The sequence below is a fragment of the Meles meles genome, chromosome 14, assembly GCF_922984935.1.
Source record: "Meles meles chromosome 14, mMelMel3.1 paternal haplotype, whole genome shotgun sequence".
NCBI lineage: Eukaryota > Metazoa > Chordata > Mammalia > Carnivora > Mustelidae > Meles > Meles meles.
The window spans coordinates 45,802,660-45,829,201 of NC_060079.1; the positions used below are offsets into that span (position 1 = coordinate 45,802,660).

Consider the following 26,542-nt stretch of genomic DNA (forward strand, 5'->3'; position numbering starts at 1 on the left):
AGTAATCTGTTGAAGTGATAATGGAATTTAAAGTAAGCACATTCATTAAATTGGTTTTTATACTATTGTGGTTTCCCTGTTGGCCACATGAATCTCTAAACCTGGCATTGCTAATTACAATTATAATAAACTGTATATGTATACGTGATTAACTTCACACTACACTTAAAGGAGACACAGAGGTAACTGAAAAATTCCACTGTCATGTATAATCCTAAGAAAGAAAAACTGTGTTTGCTATTTTATTTGTCTTGTAAATAAGAAATAAAGGCTATTCACATAAACGCATGAACCCATTAAAATCAGAAATTCAGAGTGCAATTATTACTTCCTACCTTACTATTGGATGAAAGGTAATGAGTCTCAAAGGAAGGAAGGAAGGAAGGAAGGAAAGAAGGAAAGGAGGAAGGGAGGAAGGGGCGGGCAAGGGAGGGAGGGCAGGAAGAAGGAAAGAAGGAAGAAACATTAACGGGAAAGATCCAAGAGCAATCTTCCCATACTAATACACCCCAATTTAGATTTTCAGTTACTTAGGCTTGAAGAATTGGCTCCACTGTTATACATGGCTAGAGGCATAGTTTCAATACCTCGTTTTGTGTCAAGACACCTGTCTTTTTACTTCAGTGCCAGAAGGGTTTAGCATCTTGTCACTGAAGCAACACAGCCTGCACATTTATAGGTGTCACTCACTCTACCATCTGTTCTTAGGATAACAGCCACCATTATCACCCAGCCTCCACCTGAGGCTTTAACAATCTCTGTGGATTAAAGTTCAGATCTACAAGGAAGAATGGCTAGCGGTAATGTTGCCATTCAACTTTGCTTGACCTTAACTCTCCTGCTGTCAATACTGTATCGCAGCCTGTTAACTTGCTTTTTCATCCTGTGTGTATACTGCACTGTAAAGTTCTTGATTAAGCAATGAAACTGTATAAAAGCCTTGGCACTATTATTAGCATTTTTGGTCCTTTTTCTGCTTCCACTTTCCTAAAACACTCAAAGGGTACCGCTAAGTATTTTAATAAATACATTTAAAGTAAATGAATCCTAATTGGATTTCAGTTCTAGGGACACTAATCAGGTAGTTTCACAAATGGAATTAACTCCAACACACACACACACACACACACACACACACACACACACACACAGACTGAAATAAGAAAAAAGGATAGTACTGTGTTAAAAGTTAACCAACACATGATAATCAAGTTTCTGAATGGCTTATTTAATATGGTATCAATCATTTTTCTCTTCGTAGTCTAAAATAAATAACACTGTGTATAAGTATATAAGATGATTAACAAATATTTATTGCCTACACTTTCAGGAGAAGTGCTTCCCTACAAATAATTTATAAATAACTTCAGTTAAACAATTCTATTCAATATTGACTAGAGGAAAATATTGCAATGTGATATTTTCCCATTCTTTCTTCATTTACTCTCTTTCCTTACTGGTAGTATGAAGTGTTTCCACCTTAGAAGTGGTGTTTTTATGCCCCCTGTAATTTTACGCCTGTCATTATTTCTAGATAAGGCATTCTTCATATTCAAATGATAGGGAAAAGGAAGTGGGATCTGTTTATTCATTACCAATCAAGCTAATAAAAATGTTTTTGCAAAGATGGTAAAACATGATAATGCTGTCAATTTAAAGCAGTTCATTACAAGGAGGAATGTTTGTGCTCATTTTGTTCTACAACTGAACTTTTACTGTGGCTATAAAACAGCATCCCTTTGTTACTATACTACAAACAGTGAATTCTGCTGTATCCTCTTGCTTTCCCCCACTGATTTGTTTGTGTGCTTGCTCATTGTTTTTGGAAAGATTCGGCTCTTTTCTCCTCTGGGAAGCAGTAACTGTTGCCCAGGAATGTCTAGAATCGCTGTCTGCAAACTCTTCCCCCCCTCCCTTTAACAGGTTAAGCAGTGATTTATTCAACAAAACAAAGAGTTTAGGCTTTCACTGCAATATGATATTTCTATGACAATTAGGGTGATTCTTTTGGGGCATTTTTCTACCACTTATTTCTAGCCCTTGGCTTATGGGGAACTTCTGGCTTTCATCTGCAGTTGGCAAGCACTTATATATTGTTGACTACTCTGATCCCTTTGAATATGCGTGAAGGAAGCTTATTTCTTCAGCCAGCTCCACATTTACTACAGCATTGTGGCATTTTTTTAATGTGCAAAGAAGCTGGAGAAGAATAATGTTGCAGCCCCTTGTATGCAAAACATGTGAGCCTACCAAGGCACAACATGATAATGTCAATGTAATGTTCTCATTATTGCAGTGGTATTGCTTGTAACCATTAGTCTCCTTTCTTCAATTAGTGACAATCACTTAAGCAGTAGCCCAGTCTACTGCAGACAGTGGCAGCTTTCTCAAACTACTCTCCTTCTCTAGTTTGAAAAAGAAGGTAAAACCATTTTTTAGTTCTGGGTGACAATAATATAAGGCAAATATAATTCGGTGATCCTTATAGAAAGTAGACATAAATAATACACTGAGCAAATGAATAGTATTACTGAGAATATGATTTTGTTCAAGGGAATTAATTCATTCAACAAATATTTATGGAGCTTCTACTACATACTTTATAAAAATGATGAATAAAATAGTTCTTGGCTTCAAGAAGCACAAAGTCTAGGGAGACAGACATATGGATACATAATCATACTACATTTTTATTACTGATAGAATAAAAGCCAATCAAAGTACATTAAGAGTCAAGAAGAGAATAGAGGTGCCTGGGTGGCTTGGTCAGATGGGCATCCAAATCTTGGTTTCAGGACAGGTCTTGATCTCTTGGGTCCCAGGATCGAGTCCCCCATTAGTCTCCATGCTCAGGAGGAAGCCTGCTTGAAAACTCTCTCCCTCTGCTCCCCCCAAAATAAGTAAATGAATCTTTAAAAAAGAGAGAGAGAGAGAGAATAATTGGCACAGTAGGATAAGTAGGAGAATGTTAGGCAAAGCTATAAAGAGAAGGAAATTTTTCATTTTTGTGCCAGAGCAAGACTTTAAAAGGCAGGTAGTGGAGAATAAAACTCTGTCCAAAGAATGTAAGAAGTGCAAAGACTTAAAGTGATGAAATAATATGGTTTCATAAAGGAATTTCAAGAAATTCTGTATAGCTAATTCATATGTTGAGATAGAAATAGCCAGGGATGTAAACAAAGAATAATTGAGGGTGTAATTCTATGCTACATAAAGTAATTAAGACTCTATTGCATAGGTTAAGGGATCTGTTGATTGGGATTTTACTCTCAAAATAAGCACTGCTTCAATTTTTCTAGTGTCCTAGGCTATTGTGTTACATTGGTTTATTTATTTTTTTTAAGATTTTATTTATTTATTTGACAGAGAGAGAAAGCGCGCAAGTAGGCAGAGAGGCAGGCAGAGAGAGAGGAGGAAGCAGGCTCCTTGCCGAGCAGAGAGCCTGATGCAGGACTCGATCCCAGGACCCTGAGATTTTTACCTGAGCCGAAGGCAGAGGCCTAACCCACTGATTCACCCAGGCACCCACTGTATTGATTTAAAGACATTCAACCTACCCATATTTGGATTTCTTGGGGAAAGTGGTGTAAGGAGTTATGAAAAATGCAAGATGATAATGATACATATTTATTTAAAATGAATTTTTAGCCCATAATCCAAATGTGCATAAGTTTTGAATTAGAATTTAGCCCTTGGGGGCGCCTGGGTGGCTAAGTGAAAAGCCTCTGCCTTCCCCTCGGGTCAGGATCCCAGGGTCCTGGGATCAAGCCCCACATCGGGCTCCCTGCTCAGCAGGGAGCCTGCTTCCCCCTCTCTCTCTGCCTGCATCTCTGCCTATTTGTGATCTCTGTCTCTCTGTCAAATAAATAAATAAAATCTTGAAAAAAAAAAAAAGAATTTAGCCCTTGGCCATAGTGACATGGCTTTCTGAATTATAAAAGATAATCTTTGGCTACTTCAAATTTATTAAAGAATAAAGTAATGGCAGAATATAAAATATTAGTCCTCTACTAATGAAAACTCTAAGTAGACGATGCAAATCATAATTTTCAAAAACAATTTTGCACACATGGTAAATGAAGACATTGCCAAGTGGGTACATATGTCAATGTGAATAAAACACATACGATTATTTCTAACAAAATAACATAACATTGAACCCTCTCCATATGACATGACTTCCTTCCTTTTATATGTAATTCCCCCACATGATTGTATTTTAAGAATACACACGCTAAAATAAACACAAATGGTATTTTTTTAAAATAAGGAGGATCATTGTATATAGACAGGAACAGAAGATTGTTACTCTCAGCTGGGTTATTAATGTCTTTTCCCAGTTCAGCTGGAATCTTTCTCTGTAGCCTCATCTACCAATCTGAGCTGGTTACAATGTGGTGTTCTCAGCCCATACACACAGAGATCATTCAATGTTTTGTTTTGTTTATGGGATGAAAGGAAGGAGGAGAAAAGAAGGGAGGAGAGAAAAAAACGAGGAGGAGGAGGAGAATGAACAGGAAGAGGAAGAAGGAAGTAATTCTTGGAAATAAGTCTTTTTTTCTTATTTTTCCATTTGCTAGTGTTAAATCAGATATTCATTAAATTCTTTACTAACACAAATGCAGTTCTATGAAATGTATGACCATCTCTTCGAAGTATGTTCTAAATATGACATAACCACAATATTCTATTCTAATATTCTATTACTTTTTGATTTAATAATTAAAACGATTACTTTTTCCTGGTCAGTAAATCTCTAGAGCCAAATGCTCCTTTAGGAAAGTCTCTACCCATCTTCTCTTCCTTTCGTCTTCCTTTCTCCTCTGAAGTGGTAAGCATTTCTAATAGCAGGCATAAGTGTTCACAGAAAGGACTACAGTTTGCCCATCAAAATTAGAAGGAGAAAGTTTGATTTCCTCTGGATTTGTATAAAGGCGGACATAGCTGAAATGATCTCTTGCCAACAGAGGCAGTTATTCTGAAGAAGAGTTTTACCTAATAGAACCTGTTCTGGTTGACTGCTGAAAAGGAACCTCAGACCTCAGGGCTGTTTCATTCAATCATTCAGTCAACTTCCTAAGAGCAAACACAATCTCTGACCCATAGTATTTTCTTTCCAAAGAAGGTGCTTTCAACCAGAAATGACTGGTATAGGGAGCAGTAAAGATGCAAAAAAAAAAAAAAAAAAAATTTCCAAATTATTTGAATTATTTTACTATATGATCTGTATTCCTGTTCCTCTTTATTTATTTTTTTTTGTTTGGATTTAATTTATTTGAAAAAGCGAGAGCATGAGAGGGGAAAAGGGCATAAGAAGAGAGGTAAACCCCACCTCCGCTGAGCAGGAGTGGGGCTATATCCCAAGATCCCAAGATCATGATCCGAAACCAACAGCAGATCCTTAACTGACTGAGCCACCCAGGTGTCCCCTTTTTATTTTTAAAGAGAATACTTTACCATGCTTTCTCTTATACAATCACAACCACATTTTACTACGTACTTTAAACTCCTTTCTTATCTTGAATCCCTGGATATACATCCACATACTGCTCTTGTCCAAGGTGGAAAGTACAAGAGATCATCTACACAATCAAATGGTCAAAAAGGTAAGCACACTGACTGCATAAAGACCAGCAGTTAGCCTACTATGGAGAGCCCGTCATTACACACAACATGTCAAGGGCATATGGTTTGCAAAGTGGAGACTGGGCACTATTAAAATTACTTAAGAAATCTTACTGCATTTCAGATCAAAACTACAATGAGATATCATCTCATATCTGTTAGACTAGCTATTCACAAAAAGATATGTGATAACAAATGATAGTGAGGATGTGAAGGAAAGGGAACCCTTGTGTACACTGTTGGTGGGAATGTATATTGGTGCAGTCACTATGTACTCAAAATTTAAAATTTAAAAACAGAGCTACTATATTATTTAGTAATCCCCCCAAGGTATGCCCAAAGAAGTTGAAATCATGATTTTGAAGAGATACTTTCACCACTCTGTTCATTGAAACATTATTTACAATAGCTAGCACATGGAAACGACTTAAGTATCTGTCAATAAAGGAGTGAATAAAGAAAATATGATTATTTTTACACAGAAAGAGAGGGTGTGTGTGTGTGTGTGTGTGTGTGTGTGTGTGTGTGTGTGTGTGTAGTTCAGCCTTAAAATGAAGAAAATTTGCAACAAGATGAGTCAACCTGGAGGGCATTATGTTAAATGAAGTAAGTCTGACAGCCAAATACTGTATATGTGACCCTACTTATATGTGGAATCTAAAACAGTCCAAATCATAAAACAGAGTAGGGTGGTGGTTGTGAGGGGCTAGGAGGTGGAGAAAATGAGGAGAGGCTGGTAAAAGGGTAAAAATTTTCAATTTTAAGATGAATAGATTCTAAGGGTCTAATGTATAGCACACCTGGTGACTATAAATTGATAGTACTGTATTATAGAATTGAAATTTGCTAAGAGAATGGATCTTAAGAGTTCTCACTAAAAAAGAGATAATATTTGAGGTGATGGATACGTTAACATGATTGTGGGAAACCTTTCAGAGTGTATATGTATATACCTCATTACCTTATACATTTTAAAAATATTACAATTTTATTTGTCTATTACACCTCAATAAAGCTGGGGGTGGAATCTTGCTGCATTGGAGTATATATTATCACCAAAAACTTATAACCCTGAGGAGTTACCTATGAACATATCATTGACTTTACTAGGAAGGTGTTCAATATGTAATAAAATTATTTTCCCTTAATATATAGCAATATTCAGTAATTATCAGTTGAGAAATATAAAGACCAGTATTTATATCACTTATAATTTATTCTCAGGTAATAATATTTTGCCTGCTCCTAATTTTCTTTTAATACAACCACTGACTTATGATGAGGAACAATCAATGATTTTATTATCTTTCCTCATAACTTTCATTAAAATCCTACCAGTTAGAATGGCAAAAATCACCAAGACAGGAAGTGACTAATGTTGGAGAGAATGTGGAGAAGAGGGAACCCTATTTACACTGTTGGTGGGAATACAAGCTGATGTAGCCACTCTGGAAACGCTATGGAGGTTCCTCAAAACATTAAAAATAGAGCTACCCTACAACCCAGCAACTTCACTACTAGATATTTATCCCAAAGATACAGATGTAGTGAAAAGAAGGGGCACATGTACCCCAACGTTCATAGTTGAATATATATATATAACTATATATATATAACTATAGTTCATATAGTAGTGTCCACAATAGTCAAACTGTGGAAGGAGCCGAGGTGTCCTTCAACAGATGAATGGATAAAGAAGATGTGGTACATATATGCAATTGAATATAACTTAGCCATCAGAAAGGATGAATACTCATCATTTCCATTGACATGGATGGGACTGGAGGGGATCATGCTAAGTGAAATAAGTCAAGCAGAGAAAGATAATTATCATATGGTTTCACTCTTATGTGGAACATGAGGAATAGTGCAGAGGACCACAGGGGATAGGAGGGAAAACTGATAGGAAGAAATCAGAGAGGGAGACAAACCATGAGAGACTTGGACTCTGAGAAACAGACTGAGGGTTACAGAAGGGGCACGTGGGGGGTGGGGATATTAAGGAGGGCATATACTGTGATGACCACTGGGTGTTATATGCAACTCATGAACCGTTAAACTCTATGTCAAAAACTAATAATGTACTCATGTTGGCTAACTGAACATAATAATAAAAAAAAACCTATCTTCTTTCATTTTTTAAAAGATGTATTTATTTTATTTTTGAGAAAGAGAGCACTAGCAGGAGGGGCAGAGGGAGAGGCAGAGAGAATCTCAAGCAGACTCCTTACTCAGTGTGGAGCCTCACATGGGGCTTGATCTCACGACTCTGAGATCATGTCCTGAGCTGAAAGCAAGAGTTGGCTGCTTAATCAACTGCACCACACAAGTACCCCAAAACTCTACCTTCTTTTAAATGTCAATTCACTATACCAGAAACCAGGGGAGCCTGGGTGGCTCACACGTTAAGCGGCTGCCTTTGGCTCAGGTCATGATCTCGGGGTCCTGGGATCTAGCCCTACATCGGGTTCCCTGCTCAGTGGGAAGCCTGGTTCTCCCTCTTCCACTCCCCCTGCCTGTTTCCCTCTCACTGTCTCTCTCTCTGTCAAATAGATAAATAAAATCTTAAAAAAAAAAAAAAGAAAGAAACCAGCTCAAAAAATGGAACACTTATGAGTCTGCCTGAAATTTGGACATTTATCAATCTCAGTGACAGCTTTAAAACTCCTGCCCATCATAAAGTTTTGTTGGCTCAGTCATTTAAATCTTCCCTGAATCTGACCATGTCCCACTGCTTCTGTACCATCCTGGCCCCAGTCACCTGGATTGGAACGGGAACTTCTAACTTATCTAACTTAGCTGCTTCCCTTCCAGCTGCCTTATAGCCTGTTTTCTATACAGAAGTCAGAGGCATCTTTTAAAATCATAATCCATAGCACTTGATTTCCTTCCTCAAAATCTCCATTGGTTTCTTATTATATTTAAAATAAAATCCAAACTATTTTCCATGGCCACTGAGTTACAATGTTGTTCAGCAGTTGCAGTCTCTGACACTATAATATACTCAGTTCAACCCTTTGATCTTTTCCTCCATAAAACCAATCTCCTTTGTTTTCCCTAGGGTCTATTCCTTCTTCCTGAAGTACTTTCCTCCACATTGTTGAATTTATCCTCATTTATCTGTCATTCAAGTCATTGTTCAACTACGCAATCCCTAACTACTCAAACTACAACTTAACCTTATTCAACCCACGCTGTCAATCACCTGTACTATTTTGTGTTTTTTGTTTTGTTTTGTTTTTAATTTTTATTTATTTATTTGAGAGCAAGAGTGTGCGCATGCAGGGACAGGCAGAGGGAGAGAGAGAGAGAGAGAGAAACTCCAGCAGACTCTCCACTGAGCTTGGAGCCCAACCAGGCCACTCCATTTCAAGACCACAGATCATGACCTGAGCCGAAACCAAGAGTCCACGTGCTTAACTGACTGTGCCACTAAGGGGTCTCTGCTTTGCTCTTCTTACCACTTCCTGAGTGTATATTATGCATATATTTACTTGTTTATCATTTATCTCCAACACCCTCATATAAGCACCTTAACTATAAGGTTTATTTGTTTTACTGACCAATAAATCTTCAGTGCGTAGACAGGACAGTGTAAAGATGCATTTCAAATGAATAAATGAAAAGTACTTTTCTGATCTAAAGATTTTGACAATAAAGTTTCAGTCAGTAAGATGCATTACCTGCATATTAATTTTTTTTTTATTTCTTTTCAGCGTAGCAGTATTCATGGTTTTTGCACCACACCCAGTGCTCCATGCAATACGTGCCCTCCCTATTACCCACCACCTGGTCCCCCCAACCTCCCACCCCCTCGCCCATACAAAACCCTCAGATTGTTTTTCAGAGATAGTCTCTCATGGTTCACCTCCCCTTTCAATTTCCCTCAACTCCTTTCTCCTCTCCATCTCCCCATGTTCTCCATGCATATTAATTTTTATTAAATTTCTTGGTACGTTTAAATCTAACCAGACAATCTTGGTAGAAATTAAACTTTGACTTTAAATCGTAATGTAGGTCAAACTGCTCTTTGTATAAACATATTTAACAACCTCACTATTCCCTATTTTTCTTACTTAAAATGGGGATAATAATGATATGCACTTCCCGAGGTGGTTGTGAAAATTAAACAAACTATTTATAAATAAACAAACTATTTATTTATAATACATACAAACTATTTATTTATAATATATGTCAAGCACTTAAAATAGTGTTATTTATAACACATGTCAAGCACTTAGAATAGTGGTTGGTACTTTATAAGCACTCAATAAATACTGACTCATTATTATTACTTAGTTCAAAATACATTTACATCATCTCCATTCCTATTTCACAGCAAATGCATCCTTCTTGATTCAAAATGTGTAGTCTGAAAACTCTAGAAGACCAAAGCAGGTTTGTATCTCCAGTATCTCATAAGTTGCCTGGAAAATAACAGAGAGTCAACAAATGCTACTTAATTAAATTAATGAAGTGACTGAAAATAAGCCTGATTTTTAGGGTTGGGGAGAAGGTTAACCAATGACATTAGTTTTCTTTTGAATAATGAGGGTTTCTTGCACTGTAGTGTGTTTATCTAGAACTATTTGTAACTAAGTAGGAACCAGAAGAAAATACAGTGACCTTAATTTCCATTTGTCTGTGTGTTCTAGGAAAAAAGTATAGACATTGTCAAGGTCACAGAATCAAATGCTCATTGGGACTGATTAATAAAATTATACTTATGATATTTGCACTATAACAAATTTCCATCTTAAAGCAAAATGAAGTTTACATATTGCTGCAGGCATTGTGCAAATTAGAACTTCATTGAATATTAATGAATTACTCTTTGTGGCCAATTGTTATGCAAATTGCCAGAGTGTCAGAATTTATCATTTTATTTGGTTGAGGATTAAAGGAGAAAATGCTTTTAAACATCAAGCAGCTATCTCTACAAACTACCATATGAATACAAGCAAGGAAATGTTATATAATTCCTGAATGTTCAAAACTGTCATGCCAGTTTTTGGTTATTTTTACTATTTATTTATTTGGTTATTTTTAAAAACACATATTAATTCACATATGTAGTTCAAATTGCAGAAAAGTTAAGATATATTATTAAGCAAATAGAGTATAGCCCTATGGGTTTTAAAATTCTATTGAACAGTTTTTAAGCAAAAATCCACACATCCTATTTCTCTACAAATTATTTAAACTGACTATATTAACTTCAGAAAATAATTTAAACAGCTTATTTCCAAAGAATTCATCAGACCCCAAATCAGGATTTTAAAATATGTATATATTTATATGTACACTGAATTCTTAATTTTTATAATGTGTGGACTATGGGATTTTTTAATATATAAGTTTCTGGGAGAAAATATAACAAAATGATAATAACACTTCTAAACCAGTTGCACACAATCCATGGATCAGTTCTCTTTTCCATGTAGAGCTATTTATTATTTGCTTTAGTCTGCTCTTAAAAATTAATTCCAATCAGTATTTATCAAAACTTCCAAAATATAGTTCTAATAACCGACTTAGTCTTAAGTGATCACAGATACTGTCAAAGAGAAAAATACTCAGTACACTTGTTAAGGATGCAAAGGTAGACTTTATTCAGGACTATTGCAAAAGGCACAGGGTCCACTGCTATGGGATTTTACAGTGTGGGAGAGAGATTGGACTCAATTCCAAATACAGCGTGTGCAAGTGGTAATTTTTAGCCAAGGAGAAGAATGGGGGTCAGTGCATGGAAAAATTACTAAGAGGAAACATCAGAAGTAATGGGGATTCTGGCTAAACCAATCTAACAGGACAGGCCCAGGTAATGAGACATCACCTGGGAAATGGTGGAAGACCAGGAATCTGGACAGATATGGAGGATGATCAAATACCAAGGGTAGGGGTTCTGGTTAAGCTGACTTAGCACAATTCTTGATAAAATTGAAATTTTTAAGGAAGTGCACAGATGACCCTTAGAGAAGGTTCAGGAGCCTGACTAAAGTTTGGTCAGGTAAAGAATCTTTTTCAAGACAAAACTTCTCAGAAAGGTGAATTCCTTTTTTTTTTTTTTAATATTTTATTTATTTGACAGAGAGAAATCACAACTAGGCAGAGAAGCAGGCAGAGAGAGAGGAGGAAGCAGGCTACCTGTGGAGCAGAGAGCCCGATGCGGGGCTCGATCCCAGGACCCTGGGATCATGACCTGAGCCGAAGGCAGAGGCTTTAACCCACTGAGCCACCCAGGCGCCCCAGGTGAATTCCTTTTTAACATACTATCTCTGCAATATAAAATACTATGAACCTCTGAGTCTGGCACACACAAGGCCATTTATTCTTATAGAATATTTAAAGCAATGAAAATGTTAATTAATAGATATTAGGCATTGCCTCTCTGCCTAGTTGTGATTTCTCTCTGTCAAATAAATAAAAAAAAAAATAGATATTAGGCATAACTTTACTCAATAAGTAAAAATTGAGATTATTCACATATTTTACCTTAGGAATATTTTGAAATCAGAGATGTAATAACTATCATTACAATAACATATTTTCTATGGCCTACTTCTTAAAGACAATGGAGAATTTCAATCAACTGAAGAAGATGGCAGGTGTTATCCATTTCATTGTTATTTAATCTGTTATAAAGAATGTCCACTACTATGGGTCATTGTAAAGTTTTATTAAGTTTTCTCTCACAAGAGTCATTAAACTTTTAAAAATTCACCCAAACAATAAAAGATATTAACATATGGTTTACAAAGTAATTTGTTTCTGTAGTATTATAAAAACAACTGGGACCAACAAAAACCCCTTGAAGTAAATCAATTTCTTACTATTTCCTTTCATTTCATTATTTTTCAATTTTTTCAAAGTCATAAGTGGTTTGCTAATTAAACGGAGAGACGGTGGAGTCATTAGTACTAAGAGATAATTATAAGGGACTTTTTTTCTTCCAAATTCAACCAGGTGTTGAGTAGTCTGTAACTTAGCAATCAAGTCATAAAGCATGGAAGACGTTACTAATTTAATGATATATTTCTAGAGTTCAAGTTATTAAAGTGTGGTATACAGTCTTACAAATGGGATCAACTCTCTGTACACAGTAGAGTCAAGACTGAATTCCTATGAAACAAATGTGTGTAATTAATTATGATGTCAGCCTCTCCAGACTGGGTATCCTGTCCCTTGAGGTACTCAGGAATCTGAGTTGTTCTCAGCCCTATGCCATAAAACAAGTACGCTTTTTCTCTTCTTGCTTTCTATAAACATGCAATTCCCGTTGCAACAAATGGCTGGAATAAAAAGCTATCAAATGCAGGGATGAAGAATGCATTGCTTTTGAGGAAACCCATATGGCAGTAACTAGGTCAAAAGGTAAAACTTTGGAGCTGAATGAAACAAGTGCCCACTTTCAACCACTTCTAATTTCAAACACTACCATTTCATAATACTCTAGACAGCAAAGCCTAAGTGACCCTCACTATGCATTTAATGTTTACTATGGAGTATCCTGGAGGGACCACCTGCCCCCTACTACCGGCTGCACCAGCCTGCAGCGACTCTCTGAAATCACAAACCACATGCTCACTGAAGCAATTCCCTTTCTTTGGCAGTCTTCAATACCAGGGCAGCAGGTTTTTATTTTATTTTCCCTTTCCTCTCCAGTACTCTAGGGTGTTTGGAATTTCATTATAATAATGATTCATTTCATATGCATATGGCAAACAGGTTTAGAGCCTGCTCTTTGTAAAAAATGTTTGGATAATGTTACAGTTAACTTGACCCATGAGAAGGAACTGTCAGCTATATTCTTTTGCTTAGTAAAGTATTTTAAACAGTATCTGGAAATATGTGTGGCATAACTGTATTGGCTTGCAGAATAGTCCACAAAATAGGAAGGTGCTTTCCAACAGACTGAGACAGACATGCTGTTAAGTGATCTGTGTGATTAGCCTAGTGTAATAACCAGTTGTCTCTGGCTCACTGGGTGCCAGGGGTGACTTGAACAGCTCAGCCTTGAGCCCAACAGAGACTGTTGAGTGACCACAATGTGATTTGATACAGGCAGCCATTATCCTGGTTGATATCAATGAAATCCTGCTGTAATAGCAGCATTTGGGCATGTGACTCCACTGCTATCAATCAGAAGCCTTCCTATCTAATTTACTATTTGTATCTAATTCTCCACCCTACCCTCCACCCCAACCCCTGTAGCATGTCACGCTTTTCTACATTTCGTTTTGGACAAACCATTCAAGTAAATCAGCTGTAAAACTGATGTCTGGGTTAAGAGCCTTGTCAGTACTTCATTTTCCTAAAGATTAGTAAATATTTAGATCCTAAAAGAATGTATACCACACATATAAAGAACAGAAGAGGCTGGTACTTGGTATAACCAAAACGCATAGATACATTTTATGACATTTTGCATGATTCCTAAATTGCTTAACTTCTGGTAAAATTTAAATTATTTCAGCAAAGTCTCTTGGGTGGGTTAAAGATAAAGACTGTAAAGGGTACATGGCTTCACAAGCACTGCAGGACAATGGCCAGCTGTCTTTTAGCTCTCTCCATTAGAGCTGCAAAAGAAGCAGTATTAACAAACAAATTAATACATAGAACTGAACATACAGAGTGCCTCCTTTGTCCTCTTACTGCTCAAAAGATCTGTTAACTAACTGGAATTATTCTTTTAAGAGTCAAGTTAGTTCTTAGCCATAGCTCACATAATTTTCCTAAATGAAAATTATTTATTTTTCAGGAAAGTTGGGAATATACTTGATACATCCTAAGTTTCTCCAGGAGTATGGGGGGAAAAGTTATGAAGACCCAAAGGTCAACTCTAGAAAGTTGCTAGAGACTTCTTATGCTTCCTACGTAGAATGATAAACAATTTAATTACTCAAATTAAATCACTTTTGAGAGTCAAGGAGACTGCTGTTAATAATTGCATGAAGACAACCAACATGATCCAGGACAAATTGGGATATATGGTCAACCTACCTCTAAGCAATGTTTTTGGAGGTTCTAAGGACATTTACTAAGCTTACTGACCACAGGGGTTCCATGGAAGGGATACCTTGGCCAGAATGTATCCTATGCTACTCTTCTCTTCATCTCATGGACACCTAATAAATATTTTGTGAGCCACTGTTTACTTATTTTCCTATAGGTGCTTAAACACTTGATTTGATGATATCATACACCATTTTTGTTCAGTTTACAGTAAGTAAATAGTTGTTAAGTTTTAAAAATTCAATTTTGCAATGTTTCCTAAAGTATACATATTACAGAAATCCTACAGGATATATACCAGATCTCTAGAGAATATTTTTATGTTTTAATTGCCAAACAAGGGAATTAATTCTATAGTCAAACTTATTCAGTATACTCAATAGCACTGGTCCAAAGACAAAAATTTAAGGCTTGAGGACATTTTAAGAGAATCTAAGGGTGACGAGTCTGTATCCACAGAGAAGTTCAAGAAAGATGCAATCTTTTAACTAAAATAAATAAAAATAAACTTTTATATTAATCTATAAAATTAGAAACATGGATTTTTATTGCTGGAAGGAGATGAGTGGTGATATATTTTAGTCCCCTTATGGTACACAGGCAGACAAAAGATCACTGAAGTTAAATAAGAGGCACAAACTCAGCTGACCAGGCACTTGCCCACTCGGGCCATAAGCTATCCTTCTCTCCACTATACATTTTATGAAAGAAAAAAATTGATAGGTTTGTTAGTATAAAAAGTAGTCAATATTCCAATTCCCTTATATTTTCTTCAGATTAAGATGATACCATGGGTTTTTCCTTATTTATTTTGCTACAGTATTTTTATCCATTCTGGATACAATATTTGGCAGACTGCCCTTTTGACTTAGCAGAGTTGATAAAAGGTTGCCAAATACCACAGTAGTTCATATTTATTTTCTGTGTTTTATGACATTTTTTTTCCCAAAGCCCAATGTTCTTTTCCTCAGTAAACCATCAATCAATTCTAGGAAAAAAAAAAAAGAAAAAAAGCATGACTTCTTCTATGGGTTGCCAATGAAGCTCTAGCTGCTGACAGCATGTCTTTTATGAATGCAAAATATATTTTTAATAGTTCAAATCCAGGGGGAAAATGTCAAATTTTAGACACTGGTGTATGCAGGTGCAAACAGATGTATATCTATCTATCTACACACACACATAGATGCATATTCATCTATGTATAAACATTCCTGCTAAAGATACTCATGTTAAATTTTATTTTAAGTCCCAAATACAATTCAATTTAATTTTTCCTTTTTGAGGCTTGGTACCATTAGTTCAGTGTTGACTAGCAGCTGTTTGGAGCTCTGGTAATTCAGAGTAGCCCCAGGTGGTATGATCTAATGTTGAGTAACTCATAGTTTAGAAGATGCTGGAAGAATATATAACCCCCTCTTGCTAGAAATTTGTTTCCAAGCCAATATCCAACATGAATCAGACTATTAGTTACTATATTAGAACAGGCCCATCTGCTGAACACTTTTGCCCAGTGTAATCTTGGCTATGTATGATTACCTTTGTCATTGTTGTTATGGAAGCAAACAGCTAGTCATCTATTCTACAAACAGTTTCACAACCCACATATACTTATTAGCATAATTAAATAACTACTATAAAGACCAGGACTGTTTCTGGATTTGTAGTCTGACTTTGCTGTTTATAATTTCTTGCAATGCAATCTAAAGTACAGGACTCCATCTAAATTCTGTATATAAAGTTGGGATAATAATAATATAAACTTGGGATAAACTTCGGATAATATTGTGCTGTATTTGGTGAGATAAGTTAGTACAGTGCTTCACATTATGTCTACATGTAAGCTTTCATCCATCAATCCATTTAATTTTCACATACTGGCAACTAGCATGTGCATAACAGTAGCAATTACTGCACATTTTGCAAAAGAAAACCAGGGCCATTTGTACCCATTTGTAATAAAACAATCTAATTCTATCTTCTGTCACACCTCCCTTTCCATCCAAGGTACCTAAAAATTAAGTTAGAAAATTACCATAGCTGGCACTTTACTTTTACATTTCCCTTAACAATATAAATATAAACTCTACTATCATACTCAAACCTCAAGTTTGGTCCATAATTAAATCTCATATTTATGGCATATTTTTATCAGTATGAAATCAGACCATCCACAACCAGTTTTTTCACCTAATGAGAAAAACAAATGCAAATATATACTAACTTCCAGGATTATTTTATATTATAGTTTAAAAGTTACAGCTTTACCATTCCCTATCATTCCATTTTTTTCATCAAAAACATGCTTTGTTCTAGCTTTTAGATTTCAAAATCTAATAAAAAAATTGTTGTATTGCTTAAAACTTTAAATGACTGCCAAACAGCTATATATGGATTTGGGTAACACTCTTAAACACACTATTTTTCAAATGCTTCAAACTGAAAAATTAGGAAATCATTAAACTCTGGTCTACCTTATTGTTTAAATATAAACAATTATTGTAGGGTGGTATAAAAGAACCTGGGGCTGGGATTTGAAAACTTTCTAGGCATTTCTGTCCTTCAGCAGATGTGTGAGTCAATTAACTTCTTTTTCAGGCATCAATTCCCTTCTCTGAAATGGGAATGATAACTAGAGTTTTAATGAGCTATAATGAGATCATGTATGTGAAGAATTTTACATAGTGCACAGCAAAAAACATGAAATAAATATTTGTGATTACTAACATAATTTTAAATGCTTTCAAGGTATAAATTATTAGGCAAAGAAATGTATTATTTTTAATAAATAATGTGATATTTTCAGGTCCTAGAATTTTGAATCCTTTGTATCATTCAAAGCAATACATAAGTCTAAATAAATATTAAACATCTTAATTGTTCTCTACTCTTCAGAAGTGTTCATAATTGTAAAAAGTCTATTAACTTTTCTCAACTCTTTAATGGTAAAAGATAAAAGGAGTATAAGAGGGTTCCCATTTCTCCACATCCTCCCCAACACATGTTGTTTATTGTCTTGTTGATTTTGGCCATTCTAACTGGTGTAAGGTGGTATTTCAGTGTGGTTTTGATTTAAATCTCCCTAATGGCTAATGATGATGAACATTTTCTCATGTGTCTGTCAGCCATTTGCATGTCTTCTTTGGAGAAGTGTCCGTTCATTTCTTCTGCCCATTTTTTTGATGTGATTATCTGTTTTGTGTGTGTTGAATTTGAGGAGTTCTTTATAGATCTTGGATATCAGCCCTTTGTCTGTACGGTCATTTGCGAACATCTTTTCCCATTCTGTGGGATGCCTCTTTGTTTTCTTGACAGTTTCCTTTGCTGTGTAGAAGCTTTTGATCTTGATGAAATCCCAAAAGTTCATTTTTGCTTTTCTTTCCTTTCCCTTTGGAGACATATCTTGAAAGAAGTTGCTGTGGCCAATGTCGAAGAGGTTACTGTCTATGTTCTCTTCTATTATTATGATAGATTACTGCCTCACGTTGAGGTCTTTTACCCATTTCAAGTTTATCTTTGTGTGTGGTGTAAGAGAATGGTTGAGTTTCATTCTTCTACACATAGCTGTCTAATCTTCCCAGAATCATTTATTGAAGAGACTACCTTTTTTCCACTGTGTATTTTTTCCTGCTTTGTCGAAGATTATTTGATCATAGAGTTAAGTGTCCATATCTGGGCTCTCTACTCTGTTCCACTGGTTTATGTGTCGTTTTTGTGCCAGTACCTTGCTGTCCTGGTGATCACAACTTTGTAGTAAAGCCTGAAATCAGGCAACATGATGCTCCAGTTTTGTTTTTCTTTTTCAACATTTCCTTAGCAACTCAGGGTCTCTTCTGGTTCCATACAAATTTTAGGATTGTTTGTTCCAGCTCTTTGAAAAATGACAGTGGAGGGGCACCTGGGTGGCTCAGTGGGTTAAGCCTCTGCCCTCAGCTCAGGTCATGGTCTCAGGGTCCTGGGATCAAGCCCCACATCAGGCTCTCTGCTCAGGGAGCCTGCTTTCTTCTCTCCCTCTGCCTGCCTCTCTGTCTACTTGTGATCTCTCTGTCAAATAAATTAAAAATAATAATAATAATAAAAAAGAAAAAAAAAAGAAAAATGCCAGTGGAATTTTGGTCAGGATAGCATTCAAAGTATGGATGGCTCTAGGCAGTACAGACATTTTAACAATGTTTATTCTTCTGATCTATGAATATGGAATTGTCTTCCATCTTTTTGTGTCTTCTCCAGTTTCTCTCATAAGTGTGTTCTGTAGTTCTTCGAGTACAGATGCTTTACCTCTTTGGTTAGGTTTATTCCCAGATATCTTATGGTTCTTGGTGCTATGGTAAATGGAATCAATTTTCTAATTTCCCTTTCTGTATTTTCATTGTTAGTGTATAAGAAAGTAACTGATTTCTGTACATTGATTTTATATCCTGCCACATTACTGAATTGCTGTATGAGTTGGGGAGTCTTTTGGGTTTTCCATATAAAGTATCATGTCATCTGTAGAGAGAGTTTGACTTCTTCATTGCCAATTTGAATACAAGCTGGTGCAGCCACTTTGGAAAACAGTGTGGAGATTCTTTAAGAAATTAAAAACAGAGCTTCCCTATGACCCTGCAATTGCATTACTGGGTATTTACCCCAAAGATACTGATGTAGTGAAAAGAAGGGCCATATGTACCCCAATGTTCATAGCAGCAATGACTACAGTCACCAAACTGTGGAAAGAACCAAGATGCCCTTCAACAGATGAATGGGTAAAGAAAATATGGTCCATATATACAATGGAGTATTATGTCTCCATCAGAAAGGATGAATACACAACTTTTGTATCAACATGGACAGGACTGGAAGAGATTATGCTGAGTGCAATAAGTCAACCACAGAGAGTCAATAATCATGTGGTTTCACTTACTTGTGGAACATAAGGAATAACATGGAGGACATGGGGAGATAGAAAGGATAAGTGAGTTGGGGGAAATTGGAGGGGGAGACAAACCATGAGAGACTGTGGACTCTGAGAAACAAACTGACGGTTTTGGAGGGGAGGGGAATGGAAGGTTGAGTGAGCCTGGTGGTGGGTATTATGGACACGTACTGCACGGAGTACTGGGTGTGGTACATAAATAATGAATTCTGGAACACTGAAAAGAAATCAAATAAAATAATATTAAAAAGAAAAAGATAAAGGGAGGAAGAAGGATAGCTTTCCAGTTGGTTTCCATTCTCTAGATATATCCTGGGAGGGCTGGATATGGAGGAATAGTGGCGTGTGTGGTAGGTAGGGGTGAATGGAAGAACATTTCGGAAACTTTGCTATAAAAGACCAGATCAGAGGACAAACTTTCTTTATTTAAGAGTATTGTGGGTAGTTTCCTCTCAAATTTGCAGCCAGAGTTATGCAAATGGCCAGACCTGTAGGAAAAAGCTAGACAGTAGTATCAAATAAAAATATGTAGAACACGCAGAACCCCCAAGTCCATCCTAATGAAGAAAGCAAATCTTGACAAATATAAGGACTCAGATTGTATTTGGGAATGTGAATTTCTTTCTCTCTGATATTAAAGTAAAACAGGGTAGGTTAAATTTGATTTTAATCAAGTTCCATCATCCAATGATCTATCATCAATATGCCATGAATAACATGGACCAGATATGTCAATATAGACAATATGTGTTTTCTCCTTTTAGCAAATATATGATCTATGGTTTTTATATTTATAAAAGCATCTTTTAAACAATTATACAGTAATAGAATAACTTAACCTCAGATTATTTTACTGCTAAAGTAAAAAAAAAAAAAGATTTAACTAAGTGTTCCTAGACTTAAGAGCAGGTAATGTGACCCAATTGCTGATACTTGCCTCATAGGTCTTTCAAATCCAATCTGATTAAATTCAAGTTCATTGAGAGTATTTCTATTTCTGCTTCCCCTTAAAGCACTACTAGGCTAATTGACCACAGAGGTGAAATATGCTATCAGCCTTACAGAATGCAGATTAGTCATGACTACTCTGGCTCCTCTTCAACTATAGACCCTAAACCTGCTGCATCAACAAAACTGAAAAGCTTATTAGAAATACAGAATCTCGGGCCTCAACCCAGGATTACTAAATGCATACCTGCATTTTAACAAGATCTCCAAGGGAACTGTATGCATATTACATTTTGAGAAACTGCACTAAAGTTATTCCTATGATTTAAAAACTAAAACAATCATTTAACAACAACAACAACAACAACAACAACAAAGGAGAGCACCTGGAATCTAGGTGCTAAGTAGATAATATACCGAATACATTTTAAGATTTATAGAACATTTTGTCTAGCTTCACTATAACAGAAAACAGGCAAGATGATAAAGGTGATAAGATCTTTCTGGAATCTAGTTTTTCTGGTAATTGTTCTGCAATAAACAGGAATGTTTAAATTATTACCAATTGTGCAGCCAAAGTAGATAAAATCAGTAAATTCTACAAAGGCACTAAATATGGTAACAAGTCTCTCTGTCCCTAAGGGTCAGTATCATTATTGAAATGACACTTTTTTGTATGTTTCCTGCAAATGTTCATGATTACAACAATTTAGCACCAATCTGTATATACTTCCAGCTCACTGCCTTCTAATTTCAGTATATTTCTTTGTTTATACTTGTATCTTGCAGTATTTATGGATTCATGAAAGTAGGGATCATGTTTGATTAGCTTTTATAACTCTAGTTATCTATTTTAGTCTTTAACAACAACAACAACAACAAAAAGATGCTCAATGACTATGTGAGAATACCACTGAAAATATATTCAATAAAGTCAATATGATCAGAGCTTTCAAAAATTTTATAAGAATATTCCATATTTTTCCTTGACTGTTGTGACTAGAGAAAGCAATGTTATTAAAATAATAATTATCATAAATAAAAATAAATCTATTATTGAAAAATACACAAGATATAATAGTAAGAAAGAGGCATGAAATACCAAGGGAAAGACAATTAGGCAAGAAGAATATCTGGGGGGCGGGGAGAAGAATATCTGTGGAAAATGCTAGCCAAAAAGGACAACAGGATACAAAATTGTGTTTTTCTACTGTTATTTGCTATCATAAAACCATGGAGACACAAATCATTGAGCATTCTGTTACCTTTACAAAAAGGTTTTTAGTGTGGGTTTGGAATAATAAGTCCAAATAATAAATGGACTTAAAATTCTCTTTTGGAAGCAAAGGATTAGTATAGATTTCTTTCCTTTAAGTGACCTTCTGCCTACATCGTACTTTTAATAATTTATAACTCAAAACTAATCAGTATGGAAAATTTAGAATGGAAATTTTAATGGAAAATAGGAGCTTTATAGCCCAACAAAGCCACTCAAATTTAAGTTTAGATTTGTCATTTATTAGTTATATGACAATGGATAAGTTATTTAACTTCTCAGAGTCCTAAATTCCTCATCTGTTAAAAACTAGGTAAAATATACAGTTTTCAATGTTACTGGGAATATAATGAATGTAAAGTACTAGGGCAGGTAGTTGCTCAATAAGCAATAGCTGCGGTTATTTTTGCCACTTCATATAAAGCAGAGTGAGCACTTAGATACACGATGACACAAGCTTAAATTAAGTTTCTAACACTAATACATTTTGTTTCTATTAAGAGAGGTGTATTAAGCTCTAAATCTGTATCTAAAAGACACCAAAAGAAATTTGAATATACCAGAAAGTGAAACATTTTTACGTAGCAAATATTACTTTGGTGAAAATATTTCCAGCTTAGGAAAAATAAACATCATTATGGAAGCTGATTGGGAGTTTTTCTACGGTATTGCCCAAAACACTGCAAGATATGTATTGCTATCTTCTTTTATAGATGAGTGAACAATGTATATACAATTCCATGTTAGCTAATATAAATACACTTTTTGTCATACTTATCACTGGTGATCATCTTAACGGACACTGATAATGAAATAGAACTTCTCATCGCACTTTTTGAGACTTAATTGTAATGTTATTTTAAAACAGGCATTTTTGTGTCAAAAAGAAGTCATGCTACTACAAATTTTGCCCCAAATTTGTTTACAAATAAAGTTGTATTTTAGTTCAGTAAAAAACCAAAAACTTATTAAAACAGGGAATATCTAGATACTATAAATGGTGATTTCAATTATTAGTTTATAGTCTCATGGGTCTTTTGTCCACCAGGGGAAAACAAGTGGAAAGAGATATTCTTGCTATTTTACAAAGAAATTTTAATTGACAAAGGGGGCAAAACAGTTGAATTAAAGAATCCTGTATTGGGGCACCTGGGTGGCTCAGTGGGTTAAAGCCTCTGCCTTCGGCTCAGGTCATGATCCCAGGGTCCTGGGATCGAGCCCCACATTGGGCTCTCTGCTCTGTGGGGAGCCTGCTTCCTCCTCTCTCTCTGCCTGCCTCTCTGCCTACTTGTGATTTCTCTCTGTCAAATAAATAAAATATTAAAAAAAAAAAAAAAAAAAAAAAAAAAAAAAGAATCCTGTATTAAGCATCTTGCACTATACCAGGTGTGTGATTGTCAAAGATTTTGTAATCATGAGGGGAATAACTAATAAAGATATTTTAAGGAATGCTCTCACTCACCTTCATATTAATGTTATTTTTGCTATGCTTAAAATAATTCATCAAATTAATAGCTCATATTTGAAATATTTTTGCTCCCTGGCAGTCAATTCCAATATTCTTCAGACTCATTCCTCCCTCCCTCTCTCTTTTTTTTTCTCTCATTCTTTCTTTTACTTGATTACAGTTTGCAGCCCAAAATATCCTCATAAGGTTGTATGTAGAAAATCATGAAACAAAAAGTTTTCATAAAATTGCTTCTGGATTGAGCCTTATCTTTCAATATTGTCTTATGGGTAGACTTCCAGGATACTCAATAATACCTATAAGGATTAAAAAAAAAGTTTGGAAGGTAGAGGTGTAAAATATATAAGCTGATGAAATATAAAATCCCTAATATCATTATATAATAAATCTTATAAGAATCAGGTAATTCTAAACTAGATATCTAAGGAAAAGTGGAAGAGAAGAAAAGAAAAACTTGGAAAGTTTAGTTACTACTCCAATCAAATCCTGTTGGGGCAGGAGAACTCTAATATTTAAAAGACATATTAGGGGCACCTGGGTGGCTCAGTGGTTTAAGCCGCTGCCTTCAGCTCAGGTCATGATCTCAGGGTCCTGGGATCGAGTCCCGCATCGGGCTCTCTGCTCGGCAGGGAGCCTGCTTCCCTCTCACTCTCTCTGCCTGCCTCTCTGCCTACTTGTGATCTCTCTCTGTCAAATAAATAAATAAAATCTTTAAAAAAAAAAGACATATTAGATAGACACTGAAAAATCACTATGTCAAACACCAAATTATTGTACTCTGATGATACTGAGGAGGAAATTATTTGCATATAAAATGTAACTGATTTGTCTAGGAGCAACTCATTTTCTATTCTGATTTCACAGCCTAAGGCACTGATGGAGCCTGGGGGATTTAAAGTAGTATGTGGAAGAAAAAGAGCATCGAAGTGCCATAAAACAGAATAGTGCAGAGCATGACATCTAACTGTGGAATGTTATTTCCATAAGCAGTAACACATAAAAAAAGCATTAATCTTATGACTAGGTGACCACAGTTTAGTTGTTACAGGATTAAAAATAATATTTGAGGAAATTATTAAGAACAGATGTATCAGTTCTGTTATTTTTCTTTGGCTTAAACATTGCTTTCTATAAAGGTCAAGTGGTAACACCACTCACTACCCTTTATAGATCCAATGGCAACCATCATAGACCCCAGTCCCAGTCCTGTGGTTATATGTGCTCATATCTGCTAGTCATTCTGGAGCCGCCTAAATGAGGATAAGCAATCAATAGACAATCAGTGTAATTCCTCACACGCGTAAATGCAAATTGTTCACATGGAACTGTTCACTTTCCCCTTTTCTGGCAGGAGAATGATGAATGGAGTCAGTGCTGGTTGTGGAAATTGATTTTTCATAAGCACCAACTCTTTTCACTTGTCAAAAAATGAGAAGATCGCTACCATGGGCTGATGCATGTGGAATTAATAGAATAGAGATGACCGCCTCGAGGCATTCTAACTCTCAGAATTCCTAAAGCAATTCCTAAAGCAATAAAAACAGTATCTAATTTGATCATAAGCAAAGAAGGCATGCATTAAAGTTAAGTAGACTCATTCTATTCTTTAAGCAGAATACATTAAAAAATTACAAGGATTATTGCCAAATAACTCCTGGTACATAGTTGATAATAAATATTTGCTGAAATGTATAAATGAAAAGGAAAGGAAGGAAAGAAGGGAGGAAGGATGGAAGGAAATATGGAAAGAAAGGAAGAAAGGAAGAAACATATCAAAATAAAGCTGAGCATTATTTACCTAACATTTATAAATAAAAACCTTAAAGACAAAAACAAAAATATCTTTGGAAATTGTATTGATTTCATAGTGGTTTTTCAGATAGTACTGAGAATAATTTGCCCATTATTCTGTTCTTTATTAAGTAGAGCAGATTTTTTTGTTGTTAACCATGCTAGCCCACCTGACAAGTTAACCTTCAATTGTTCTTTAAAAAGAGAACAAGGACAAGTGTTTTATATGCCATATGTGAAATTCAGGTTCAAAAATAATCTAGCCTCTTTAAAGAAATGTTCTTAAAAAAAAAAAAAAAAGTCAAAGCTGAAAAACAGTGAATGTTACTACCAAAACTCAGGCTTTTTTAAATACTAGCAGGAAGGACTGGAGCCATTTACAAACAAGTTACCAGGAGTTTAGGACTAATTAGTAAAACAGAATCGTTAATGTGTAAATTCACTACTGAAATAAAACAGGCAAATGCCACAAATGCTTACTTTACCCAGTGGTGACAGGGAAAAATGGACAACAGGCCTAACACCTTCTAAAAAAAAATCAACATAGAGCCTGCTTCTCCCTCTTCCTCTGTCTGCTGCTCCCCTGCTTATGCTCTCTCTCTCTGTCAAATAAATACATAGAATCTTTAAAAAATATAGCATTTAATGGAAGAATTTAAGATTTCTTTTAGTTACAAGATAAAAAATGTTGTAACATTAAGAAAGTAGGGACGCCTGGGTGGCGGAGTCCTTGGAGCAACAGACTCTTGGTTTTGCCTCAGGTCGTGATGTCAGGGTTGTGAGATGGAACCTGGCTTTACTCTCTCTCCCTCCCCCTCTGTCCCTTCCCACCTCTCCCCCTCAAATAAATAAATAAATCTTTAAAAAAAAATTAAGAAAGTGGGGCGCCTGGGTGGCTCAGTGGGTTAAGCCTCTGTCTTCAGCTCAGGTCATGATCCCAGGGTCCTGGGATCGAGCCCCGCATCTGGCTCTCTGCTTGGCAGGGAGCAGGCTTCTCCCTCTCTCTCTGCCTCCTGCTCTGCCTACTTGTGATCTCTTGCTCTCTCTGTTAAATAAATAAATAAAATCTTAAAAAAAATTAAGGAAGTGTCCTCCAACTAAATAGGCTTGTTCAGATGTATTCGATAATGTCACAGACAAATTGTAAATAATCATCATAGAAATTTAAGACTTAACTAGTCTAACTTCTTTGTAGCTTAATCATTTCTTCTTTTTTACTTACAATTTTCCCTAGAATAAATTTAGTAAACTGTTATTAATCAATGATCGTTATGAGACAAGATGCACAATTTCTAACCAATCCAAAGTGTGCTTATTCATATAAATGCAATTTATTGAATGTTTACGTTATTAAAGCGTTACATTTACATAGAAATAAATACTTATCAGATTAGGTAATAATGCAAGTCTGTTAGTAACCAATGCCTGGAACAATACTGGTTTGATGCACAGAAAAAAAAAAAAAATTAACTGTCTGGGTACACATATCCAAACATCCATT

The 26,542-nt window shown here is 35.6% G+C and overlaps 1 protein-coding gene across 5 annotated transcripts in view; it reads right to left on the reverse strand.

Annotated features, from left to right (window-relative positions):
- PCDH9 (protocadherin 9) overlaps positions 1–26,542 on the reverse strand; it is a 924,405-nt gene that overhangs the window by 462,878 nt on the left and 434,985 nt on the right. The gene's annotated exons all lie outside the window — the stretch shown is intronic.